The sequence below is a fragment of the Equus przewalskii genome, chromosome 2 (genome assembly GCF_037783145.1).
Source record: "Equus przewalskii isolate Varuska chromosome 2, EquPr2, whole genome shotgun sequence".
Lineage (NCBI taxonomy): Eukaryota > Metazoa > Chordata > Mammalia > Perissodactyla > Equidae > Equus > Equus przewalskii.
In genome coordinates this window covers 61,935,612-61,943,241 of record NC_091832.1, presented here as the reverse complement: position 1 = coordinate 61,943,241, position 7,630 = coordinate 61,935,612, and the positions used below count along the sequence as shown (strand labels likewise).

Here is a 7,630-nt window from a genome sequence, read left to right as displayed (position 1 = left end):
TAGCAACACATTCTTTTAGTTTCCACTGATACGACAATGTCTAGATTTTCTCTTCTTCCTAAAGGATAGCTTCACTGGATATACAATTAGCTGTTAACAGTTCTTTTCTTTCAAGCTGACAGCTACTCTATGTCTCCTAATTCTCCCAATAGTCTATGAAATAGGAACTCATCATCTCTACTTTACAGATGAGGAAACTGAGGCTTGGAAATTCAGTAACTTGTCTGAGGTTATGCAGCTGGATCAAGACCCAGGGATCATCCTAAACCAGGTTAATCTCTGCCCATGACCCAAGTACTTAAGCTTTTTGTTCTACAGCCTTACCTCTTAAGATTTTAAAATATTAAGATTCTAGTGAAACATACACACAGATGAACATGACAGTATATCTTAAACCAAAATGTAGAAATCCACAAGGTCCTACTAAAATAGGGTGGAATACCTTACTGTGTGAGCATCCAATTGTATTTGGGTATAAGAAGAATTCCATGAAAATGTCAATAAGCAAATCCAAACAAACACCATGCTACCAATCACTGAGTAGCTGCTCAGCACCTACAATGTTCTCAATTCAGAATCTAAAATGTACCCTCTACTCTCAAGAGATTCATAATCCAGTTGGAGTTACAATCTGTGTTGTACATTCATTTGTGATAAAACTTTGAGATACAGACCAATGCAGAAGAAATCCACCTGAAAGATTTCAAATCTCAAAGCTAGAGCAGTCAGGAAACATTCCATAAATGAGTATAATTGAATTAATGGAAGAGGGAAAATAATCCTAATTCCTTGCTCCCATTCCTTGAATCATTGCTGTCATTCACTTAGCATACATAAGCATACATAATATATACGATACATCCATAAGCATATTTTATCAAATACATTTTTGCTGCAAGAAAAAAATCATACGATCATCTCAACAGACACAGAAAAAGCACTTGACAAAATTCAACATCCTGATGATAAACACTTAACAAATTAGGCATAGAAGGAAGATAGCTCAAAATAATGAAGCCCACATATGACAAGTCCACAGCTAACATCATACTTAATGGCAAAAGGTTGAAAGCTTTTCCTCCAAGATCAGGAAGAAGAAAGGGGTGGCCATTCTCACCACTGCTATTTGATGTAGTACTGGAAGCCCTAGCTAGAGCTCTCAGGCAAGAAAATGAAATAAAAGATATCAGAATTAGAAAGGAAGAAGTAAAATTGTCTCTATCTTCAGATGACATGATTTTACATATAGTAAATTCTACAGGCTCAACCAAAAAACTGTTATAACTAATCAATGAGTTCAGCAAAGTTGCAAGATACAAAATTCACATACAAAAATAAATAGTGTTTCTACACACCAACATCTAATTTTCTGGTGGGAAAGGATGACTGGAGTGGTTGGAGTTGAATATTTCCCTTCTCCCAGCTAGAACTGACTGAAATTTAGTTTTCCCTTTCCCTAAGTCAGTTAGGCTCTGATAATACCTGCTTCCCATGGTAATTTTCACACATGAATATCTGCTCCGGTAAGCTGTGACCCCCTGTATTTTCCTGTCTGTCTGTCTAATTTTGAGGGCCTTGGTTTGCCTATGTCATCTCTCTTTTGGATCCTAAAAGAGCTGTTGATTTTCAGACTGTGTAGCTTTTTACTTGTTATTAGGATGGTGTGGCTCCTTCCAAGCTCTTTACATGTGGAACCAGAAATGAGAAGTTTCTAGTTTTTTTATGTGGGTGATTGGGTAAACATTGGTGTCACTTATAGAACAATATTTATTATTAGTGAAGTATTATTGAATTTTATATAGGAATTTCTGTGACATAAACCTGTACATGGTCCATACCAAGCTGTACTGTGAAAGACATGCACTCATTAATTCTTTCATTTATTCCACAAACATTTACTGAGTGCAAAATAGGTACTGTGCTAAGTGTTGAGAAAATGGTGGTGAACAAGTAACACAAATTTTTGTTCTCATGGCAGAGACACTGGAGCTCAAGATGTCTACCAAGAGGTGAAAGTCTCCCTGAATGATGGTTGGCTGAGGTTGAGCCACCTGGGCATCATCCTAAAAGATAGCAAGATGGGCAGAGTGGACAACATCAAGGCTGGAGAGCAGATGGAAGGCATTTAGTGCAGTGTAGCTCTGGGCCATAGATTTAAGCTTCTTACAAAGAATGTCCCTATCTACAACATGTTGTCTTATAAGAATCTGAATTTGAGAAACTCTTATTTCTTCAAAACTCACTATCGCAGGTCCTATGTGTGCAGGGCTGGAACTGGGGGGACAGCAAAGTTTGGTGGACTGCTCTCTTTCCTTGACATGACGACCAGCCGGTCTTTGAGATACCCCTCAGAAACATGTCCCAGTGCACCACAGGCAAGAATGAGGTGAGACTGGAATTCCACCACAATGTTGATGCCAAAGTCTCTCTCATGGAGGTGCACTTCTATGTGCCTCCCACCCTAGATGATGGTGTGGACCCAGTTGAGGCCTTTACTGAGTATACACTGTCAAAGATGGTCATAATCCAGGTACTAGAGACACATCATCTGGGAGCTGCAATGACTGATTTCTCATGGTAATTAGAACATTTGGATCTACACCACCCTTCTGCACCTGCACAGTGACAAATAAAAATGGCAAGCAATAGGATATATTGGAGAATATGAGGAAGCCATTTGGTATAAACCTAAATCGGCCTGACCTTGTCTTTCCAAAAGGGTCTGACCGAGGCCGCTGAACACGCATTGTATATCTGCTTTAAAGATTCCCTATGGCAAGAGCAAAGGCCCTTGAGATAAAGGTGCAACTTCTCTCCCCGTCCCAACGTTGGCATCTCTTTAAAGATTAAGCATCTTTCTTTAGGCTTGGAACCGATTGCAGTGCTCATCTGTGACTGCCCAGCCCGAGGCAACACACCTGCCACCCCGTGGCGTTCACTGAGACAGGAGACCTATCTGCCGTTTCCATCAATCGCTGTGCTGACAGAGCAGCCTCGTGACTATTGTAAAAGGGACATTTCAATCATATGCGAAACATACTCTTTGAGGGTATATAACCACCCTGTGTACCCCCACTTCTTCAGCGCCCTTTCTTCCTTCGGGAAGAAAGGCCCCGAGCTATGGTCCTCAGATTACAGCTCAAAATAAACTCACCCAAATTTTCATTTATAGATTGGTTATGGATTATTTTCATCCATAGTTCTTGGTGTAGTCACGGCAGGATTTCAGAGAAACCCACCGGAGGCCACCTGGAATCTACACTGAACTGGCAGTCTGTACCAATAAGGGCCCATTGAGCCCCACCAGATCACTGCATTCTTCAGGTGACCCTGATGAGTTCTCCTGAAACCTGGACCTCCTTATTTTAAGTTGATGGTCCAAGAGTTTATATGAGCTGGGTAAGGTCTTAAGACTAGAGGTTTTTAAGCGGTACCAATACATACCCTAGGTAAGAGGAACCTAGGAGGAAGTTCATAGGCCAGAGGAGCCTAGAGGGAAGTTCCTAGGGTAGAAGAACCTAGAGGAACTTGGGAGTGAATGGGGAAGGCTGACGTTTTTAATTTGGCTTTAAATTGGAAAGAATTGTGTTTATAAAGTCTGAACAAACTGCTTGATAGAGAAATGAGAGACTGAACGTGTTCAGCTCCAAAGAAAAAGGACACTTGTTCCTCCCGGCCTTTACCAAAAAGGTGCCCTTAGGTGACTAAGGACCTCAGCGGGAGTGTCAGAGGATCAATCCTCGTGATGTGCAGCAGTCCCATAGGGAACTCCACTCTCATTCACGGTAATTAATTATAGGCTCATCCGGGGACGCGCACATAAGTGCTGGTCACCCCCACGCTCCAAGCTCCCATGGCGGTATTAGGTGGCCGGAGGGAAAAACCAAGGCACGTAAGAGAGTGTTTACGACCTTTCTATAGGGAGTAACACTCACAAGCAGCACACTTTCTGACCCATGACACTGTCCTTAGAAGTTGTTCAGACTTTATAACAAAACAATATTAAAAGAGAAGCGGGAAATTGAGCTTCTAAAACAGCTCGATCAGTTCCCGAATGGGCAGCCTTTCCTCCAGACTCCAGTTGGCTTCATGCTGTGATTGCAATTGCTTAACAAAGGGGGATCCCAAGCCAGATTGCTAAGGCCAAAAGAAAGAATAAGAAAGAGGAAAAAAAAAAAAAACTGGGAAAACAAGTTTTTTCACCATGGTCTGCTATGAGAACACCAAAGTCAAATCTAAGGAAAATGTTTGTCTATATGTCTGTCTGTCAGTGTGTGTCTATATATGTTACAAAAGTTTTTATATTTTACCTCCGGATAGTACAATTTCTAAAGAGCTCCATTCAATTGACTTAAAGTAAGCGCTTACAAGCAAGGCTTTTGACTACAAGATCTCCTACACTTCAGTACCTAATCTCTTTTTGTTGCGTCACAAGGACCATCACCAGATATTCTTTGTGATCAGGTTGTATCCCTCCATCAAGCAGGGCAAAACCTGGTACCGCTTCCTGATCCTCCTTTTCTCCAAGGACAAGGACATTTCCTTGACTTCCAACAAGAACAAGGAAGAAATGGAGAAGCACTTTGATAGGCAGTTCACTAAGAACATGTTGGGATCCCTCCAAGAGATGGTTGGCCAAGTCATGAAAGCATTGGTGAACCACAAGGTCACACTCCCAGGCAACTTCCAAGGACATTTAGGGGCCCAGTGTTTCACTTGCTCCTACAAGGTGAGCTCAGGACTGCTCTACCTGCTCAGTGGGGCTTCATCTAGGTTCACAAGCCACCCAGACAGATCTGCTTTGACAAAATCTCTTTCATCAACTTTGCCAATGGCACCACTGCCACTTGCTCCTTTGACTTTGAAATTGAGACCAAGCAGGCACTCAGTATACCTTCGGCAGCATTGAGAGGGAGGAGTATGAGAAACCATTTGATTTTGTCAATGCAAAAAAGCTCAACATCAAAAACCAAATATTAAAAGAGAAGATGAACCAAAACTACAATGAATAGGCCTCTAACTCTGATGAAGATGAGTGTGATGTCTTCATGGAACTGATAAAAGATGCCTGCTTAGAGAATGCCACCAAAAACTATAGTGACTCAGGAGAATAAACTGATAAGTCATTCTAGTCAGGTGGAGAAAAGCAGGAAATGGCAGAGAAGTTTAACAGTAACGCCTCTGCCAGCCAGCTCTTCCAGTAATGATGGTGACAGTGATTGGGATGAGACGAAGAGAAAACAGCTCAAAACAGCTGAAACAGTCAAGGATCACAATGGTCTCAAGAAGTCTGTGGAGGTGGAGAAGGGCAAAGTCCTCAATGCCCCCAAAAGGCACATGTCTGCATACATGCTGTGCTCAATGCTACTTGAGAGAAGATCAAGCCTGCCCATCTTGGATATTTCCAAAAAGGCATACAAGATCTGGAAGGGGATGCCCAAGGAGAAGAAAGAGGAGTGGGATTGCAAGGCTGAGGATACCAGAAGAGAATATTTGAAAAGCCATGAAAGAATATAAAGTGCGCCAGAGTGAATCTTCTAAGAGGGACAAGTCAAAGAAAAAAAAATAAAAGTAAAGATGGAACAGAAGCCAACACCCTCTAAGCTCTCACTATCCAAGTCTTTGACAAGGCAGCTAAGTGAGAGCTTCAAGAGGACAGTTTGTGTTAGGAAATTCATACTTCAGGAAAGACCAAGAGTGAAAAAGAAGAGATGGCAGAGTAAGGACTCTGAGGAAGAGAAACTAGCCAGTACTATCCAACTCAAATAACTGGGTGTCAGGATCCAATGAAGAGAGAGGAGAACATTTTTCTCTCCTTGCACTTGCCCTGTCCCCCAGGGCAAGAGGTCGTTGTCACTCTCCCAGTCTCCTCCTCCATGTTTTGGTACCAGTTTCTTCCATGTGAAATGTAGTCCTTGGATTCTGCACCTTTCAACCCAGCTCTCCTGGGGCTATGCATTTCCCTGGGGCAGCAGGAAAGGCGTCCTCCGCTGCTGCTTCACATGGTTGATGCCTTAGGGGAAGATTGGGTGGGAGGCAGGACAACATAGGTCCAAATCCTCTGACTTTCCCAATCTTAAGAATATAGCTGCTTCTTGTTCTGTTCGAGTTGTTGCAGCAGAGGTCATGCGAGGTGAGGCCTGTAGCTTCTAAATGGGGCCCATTTCTAGTTTTAGTTTGTATTTCTGGTCTGTGAAAATCAACATTTAATAAAGGGAACTGAATTTTAGGGGAGAGGAGTAGGAACGAGTGATCCATTTTGCCAAATGCTACTGACTGGTAGAGAAAGATGATGGCAAATAGAGGTTAATGTTGACCTTGACAAAAGCAGATTCATGCACTTTGAGGTAACACATCTGTGGATTTAAAATCAGGCTCCATCACTTAATAGCTTATGACTCTGGGCAAGAAACTTCAATCTTCTGAACCTCAAATTTTTCATCTTGGCTATTGGGTTATAATGCCTATAGCCAGACTGGTTGGATGATTAACTAACATATCAGAAAGATCTGGCATAACTCAATAAACAAGTAGTCTTTCTGTTCCTCTCTTCCCAAGTCACCTAAAAATTGAAAATATTGTTAATTAACCAGTTTTATTAAAGGCAAATAAGGTCCATGCATTGAAATTTAGAAAATAGATGCCAGAATTCTTGAAGCTACTCTTCCACTCACAAACTTATTCAAGACAGCAAAATTTAAAGTTTGTTACAGGAATAAACATAAATTACTAAATAGTCACATAATAGCAAATAATTCTAATTAATATTTTAAATTTCTATCACAAAGGAAATAACTAAAACATGTTTCTTATACTAAGAAGTAATTTTTTCTCTGAAATGAAACACAATGAAAGAAGAGATCGTGACAATGGGAGTATTAATAAAGTTAAAGACATATTAACTTACATTAAAATGGTAATGATGTCCCAGTAGGAATAAATATATTCTTTTTAGACTGCAGCAAGAATTTCATGCAGAATCTCTGGCAAAAGAAATGCCAAGTTTGTAATGGAATCTATTATTTTGCAATTAAGTATTTTGGCTGGGTTAGGACTTAATTGCCTCACAAATATTCTGAAAGCAACATGAACTTCTATTGAGATATTGAAACAGCTAAAACATTTTGTCCCCTGGGAGTTACTGTAGTACTCTCATAATTGTGTCTTTAGATGAATGAAGTTGCTTAATTTTAATGTAGCCTTATTTGTCAATATTTTACTAAATGGTTAGTGCATTTTGTGTCCTATGAAAACCTTTTTCTTACCTGGGTATTCATTCATTTATTCAATAATATTACTTCAGTATCCCTCTGGGTCAAAGAGAGGATACAAAAATGAATCACAGATACAAGATAAGCCACAGTTCCTAAAGAACTCTTCACACAATGATGGGAAGGTGAGGAGGTGTGGAAAAGACACTTCACACAGACAAGTAAATAAACTTTGAAAAACCAATGTGATAAGTGTTATACCACAGACATACATGAAATGCTAGGGGAGCAAAAAAGAGTGATTAATTCACATTGCCAGAGACAGCACTTATTTCAGAATCTAAAAAATATATTTCCAAGGTACCTAAAGGTGGTGGAAATAGTGTGTTCAGGCTTATTGCTGGATGGACCTAACTTTA

The 7,630-nt window shown here is 40.5% G+C and overlaps 1 pseudogene; it reads left to right on the top strand.

Moving 5' to 3' along the window:
• The first annotated feature begins 1,971 nt into the window (after positions 1-1,971).
• On the top strand, positions 1,972-5,769 carry LOC103547359 (FACT complex subunit SSRP1-like; annotated as a pseudogene).
• Positions 5,770-7,630: the final 1,861 nt, after the last annotated feature.